Consider the following 5,384-nt stretch of genomic DNA (forward strand, 5'->3'; position numbering starts at 1 on the left):
CCTAATGGTAACATCTTGGAAACTATAGTATTATATCACTATAATATATAATATATATTATTAGGACATCCACATCAATAAAATCCATAAATATTAACTTCATTTCCCCCAATATTTACTGTATTAACACGTGTATTTGCATGTGTTTAGTGATATACAATTTTATCACATGCACAGATTCATGGTCACTATATATAAGAAGTCCATCACTACAGAGTTCCCTCATGTTACCCTTTTATGATCACACCCACTTCCCTCAGGGTCTTCTGTCCAAACTCTGGCAACCATTCACCTGTTCTTCATTTCTATTTTTTTTTTTTAAAATTTATTGTCTTTTAAAAAAATGTCATGCAAATGAAATCATTTAGCATGTAATATTTTGAGACTGGCTTTTTTCCCCCTTAGAAATTCAATATATTTTAAGAAATAACAAAAAACCAGATAGCCTCTATTTTAGGGATAGCTGATCACAGAAGGAAATAAACACACATTTTATTTGGCTTGTTTTCTTTATTGAAAATAAAATTTGAAGTGGAAAGGCTAGAATACACCATATGTTGCCAAATGTGTTTGACCAGTTCCAACCTCTATTCTAAGCTCCAGACCCAGATTTACACTTCCTTCTGGAAAGTTCCACATGGATCACTTGAAGAAAACTCAAAATGCAATGTGTTCAAAATATAATGTGTCATATGTCATTCTTGTCCCCGGAAAAAAAATGCCTCGGTTCCACCTGGACTTCCTGCTTTAATGAAAGATGCCAAAGTCCATCAACACCTAAATTCATCAATCAGTTCACTTATTTTCATGTCAGAGTCAGCATCTCTTGCTCTTGCCACCTATTCCATGCTACCTCATTATATCATTGTTATTAATACCTTAATTTTCACCTCCTGTCAATACCTCCAGTGTGCTTCTCTCTGTTTCCATTGCCTCTAAGTAAGACCCTTTATTTTTTAAATCTAAGGTATTGCAGTGCATGCAAACTGCTCTGTTTCAATCTCTTAATTCAATATCTCATTAACCCCATTGTTGAGATGATCTTTCTGAAGCAATAATCTGGTCATATCATCCATCTGATACCTAATATGTATAGCAGATCTGTAAACAAAATAGACTATTCCATCATGTTATATTTTCCATAGAAGCCAACCCTGAAGTTTGTGATGCCATGGTTCTTTTGAGTACTCACATTCCATAAGCCTACTTAAGAAACACATTTGAAGTATTAACCTACATTCTGCTTTGAAGCTGCAAACTGAAGGGATTTAAAAAAGAAGAAAAGAAAAGAAATAATCTCTGTTGGTGGGCTTCTCTTATTGCCATTTGATATGCTTCTGGCTTCTTGGTGAAGTTTTGGAAGGAGTCATTACGTAACAAGAAGTACGATGACAATCTTTATAGTGTAGAGTTTGGAGATTCTATATCCACAGTCCTAAAATTTGAGAGCTTAAAACCTATAGGTGCAGGAGTTCAAAGAATGGTATTTGTCACTTGTTAAGTGGCAAATACTTATTTTTAACAGAAAGGTAGCAATTAAGAAGCTGAGCTGTCTATTTCAGAATCGAACTCATAATAAATGAGGCTACATAAAAACTTGATTGGGCTGGGTGCAGTGGTGCATGCTTTAATCTTAGTGGTTTTGGAGGCTGAGGCAGGAGGATTGCAAGTTCAAAGTCAGCCTCAGCAAAAGTGAGGCACTAAGCAAGTCAGTGAGACTCTGTTTCTAAATAAAATACAAAATAGTACTGGGGATGTGGCTTAGTGGCGGAGTGCCCCTGAGTTCAATCCTCAGTACTAATATAATATAATATAATATAAACAACAACAAAAAACTTGATGGACTTTGAAAGTTCGCATACTACAGAAATATCCCAGGAGAAGATGTTTAGTCATGAAGTTCATGGATGCAATCTTTTTCCAAGTGTTTCCTCATGAAAGATCATGAAAGAATGTCCTACTTTCTCTTCAGATGCAGTGTGGAGTCTAGCACCTTCTCTTTGCTGGAATTATTCAGTGGCACTTAAAGCCCAGTAATATAGTAGTAACATAAGACTGCAATTTGAAAAAAAAATATTTTGAATTGACTGGGACTTCAACAACAAGTTTTATGATGATGCTTCATGTAGTGATGCACTGCTCTAGAGGGCCCAAGATCATCCTGAACATGGACTTCAAGGAAAGAATTGATATTTGGTTTGTTAGATACATGGTGGGATAAAGGATCCAAAGTTTTCTTCCAACATACAGATGATACTGACCAGTGAAATAAAGTTGTCAAACAGCTTGAGGCACCATGTCCTGAATTCATGAAGAAACTGTTGGTTACAGTAAGAAATATGTTGAAAACAGTCCTAAATATGCTGGAGATAGCACTGAGAAACTTCCCAGATGTGTGTTTTCCAGCTGACTCAGAAGACAACAAGCATAGAGCAAGTTAAGTAACAGATTTGCTATCCAAAATGCTGGTCACAGGTGCACATCTAGAAGAATCTCTATAGATGAAGTTCTCAGGATCCTTCTGAAGCAGAAGCCCCATCACCCCAAATACCTCACAATTGATTGAATGAAAGAGAACATACAGTAGAAGAATGGAATGAATTGATAAACAAGAGAATGATAGACTTGGAGGAGTAAGCATGAAGTTGTATAGGAGCAGCCCTCTCTTTCAGCACAGGTGCAGAAGAGATCAGTGGTTTTTAGTATCCATCATCATTGTCGTTGTCCAAGATGCATCTTCTGTGTCAACAGATCCAACTTTGGCTTTAGGACAGCAATCCTCTAGAAGCAGCAGCTGGACTTCTGGGCTGCTATAGATAACTACTTGGGCCTTTGGAGGTGGGATGGGAGGGATGGGGAGTTGATTAGTTATGGATAAAACTACTTGAAAAATAATTCTTGGTCTTAAAAAAGTAGAATTTGTTTTGTAGTAGTTTTTTTTTTAAGTTTCAAGAAATGTAATTTAAAACCTTGTGTTTTAAAATAGTAACAAAACTGTATTGTAGTTTTGCTTTAATTAAGTTTATAAAGGAAGCCTAATTATTTAATCATGGTTTGTTTTGTATTTTCACTTTATATGATGCTGATAATTTTTATAAAACCCTGAATTTGGAACACTTCATTTATCAAAGCAAATATTATGTCGTGGCCCATCAATATCATGAATTATATAAGATTTTTATGTTTCTTTTGTTAGAATTTATTTACGATGTTTTGTTCATGATATTGCCCTTCAGGATTATATTCTTATCAATGAAACATCACCAGAGAAATGAGGGAAAATAGGTGGTAGCAGTTGTACTTAGGAATAACTGAGTAAATGGTGGACCACCAGTATTTGCTGCTTGGCAATTATGATTTAGTTACAATGGTAGGCAATCCCACTAAATCTTGGCAAAAGTCCTATCATCAAAATATTGGGATAAATCAGAACATGACTTTAAAGGTGTTAGGCAAGTACCACCACTTTCATATCTTTCTACCCCACCCAAAAAAAGCCAAGTAAAGGAATATGGTGTATTCTGAAAATCTCTGGCATGATCAAAGCTTATAATCACATAAAGTAAAAAAAAAAAAAAAGATACTTTGTGAATAATACATTTCAATGCAAATAAACAGATGGTTCACTTCTGTTAACTGTGAGCTTGTATTTGTATATATGGAAATAATCTCAGGCTGTAGGTCCTAGCAACGGTTTGGAGTCTGGTGTTTCTCTTTCCTGCAGTTTTGGTCCCTTGGACCTTTCTGATTCCCTATTACTTGGACAATTATTCAGTTGAATACCAGTTCTCATACTGTTTCTGACCATTTTATTCTACCTGTAGCATAATCATATTTCTAATAGCTATCATGAGATTCTAAAGCCTACTTAGATTGTGTAGGTGATATAGCCAATGATCAATATTCCATTTATCTGAAAAAACTGCTGCAGTCTTATATAAGATATCATAAGGGCCATTTGTTCACCTTTAGCAGGGGAATTATAGATTTGATTATTTCATCTAGGTCTTTCATTGTTTTATACCTGATTTTGCATATAACATGAATGCAGACATCAAATAGTTTGAGAATAGTATTGTTCTTGAAAAATTTGTACTATTTGAATTTTATATTTGTAGATTTATTTTTCTACATTTTTTTGTAAGTAAAGAATCACCAAGATGGGTTGGGGGCGGGGAGAGAAAGAGAGAGAAGAGAATGAGAATCATTTCTTCTAATGGATGAGGAATAGCCTTATTCTAACCATAAAGTGTTTGATATACACTCTGTGCTTGCTATGTCATCTACAATGTCTCTGACAGGAAATACATAAGAAGGCTGCCTTTTTCTCTATCTTCTTCAAAGGAATCCTTTCCTACTCCCCAATACTGAGTGGTCCTTTACCAGACAGTCTTTAGGCCTAGGTCACTATGTCCTGCATAGGTGGCTAAGTTCTGTATCTATGATGACCACTCCTCTTCCCTTCTCCCTACTTCTAGTTACATTTTATCAGATTGAAACTTTTCTAAGGGCAGCTGATCACAGGGGGGCAGTAGCATTTGAGAAGTTCTAAAGACATGGGGAGAGAATTCAGGAATCCATTAAAAAATATAACTGGAAAGATGGACCCAGAAAGTAAACAAGGGAGCTGAACCATGGTGATCGATGATCACCAGAGTGGACATCAAAAATCTATAGCTGAAAAGAATCAAGACAGGAGGAGTTTTGGAGATGCCTGATTCCTAAGCATTCATTATTTTTTTGTCCTTTGTCCCCCTCTCCAAGGGGGCCTTTTTTCATGTCTGTTTCTAGATACCAAGAAACCCCCGTGTCCATTATTGGTTACTATTATGTATCATGTTGATTATGCATGAAGTGACTTGAATGAAACTTTGTTCCTTTTAGTGAGCAGGAACATTTTAAAAACTGCTTTTGGATTATTAATACTCCTCCCCAAAAGTGACTGAGTGAAGCTGCAAAGTTCATATAGGGACATGTTGACTTTTCTGGTACAAAAACAGTACAGTGAATTTATACAGGGTGTGGGTTTTAGAGACGATATGTCAGTGTTTCCTTCACTGATTATCTTTGTGATCTTGAAAACTTAATTGACATTTCAAACCACACTGTCCTAGTCTGTAAAGTGGGGATAATAGCAGTCACTGTCTCAGAAGGCATGAAAAGGAGATCATAATGCAGGCAAAGCACTTGGATCAGGGTTTGGTACCTGAGGATACTCACTAAAGGGGTTGGGAGAAAGAGGCCTGAAAGATGATTTCAGTTTTATGTCTGGGTACCAATCACCAAAACAGAGACCAGAAAAGCAGGATCTGTGATTATGCTTTGGAATTGTCTCAAGTTGATACCAGGTGGCTAGATCTATATACCTCCCATATCAGTGAGCT

General features: G+C 36.1%; 1 pseudogene; it reads left to right on the plus strand.

Annotated features, from left to right (window-relative positions):
• The first annotated feature begins 1,972 nt into the window (after positions 1–1,972).
• Positions 1,973–2,637, plus strand: LOC114090612 (mitogen-activated protein kinase 8-like; annotated as a pseudogene).
• Positions 2,638–5,384: the final 2,747 nt, after the last annotated feature.

This window comes from Marmota flaviventris, chromosome 15 (genome assembly GCF_047511675.1).
Source record: "Marmota flaviventris isolate mMarFla1 chromosome 15, mMarFla1.hap1, whole genome shotgun sequence".
In the NCBI taxonomy this organism is placed as follows: Eukaryota; Metazoa; Chordata; class Mammalia; order Rodentia; family Sciuridae; genus Marmota; species Marmota flaviventris.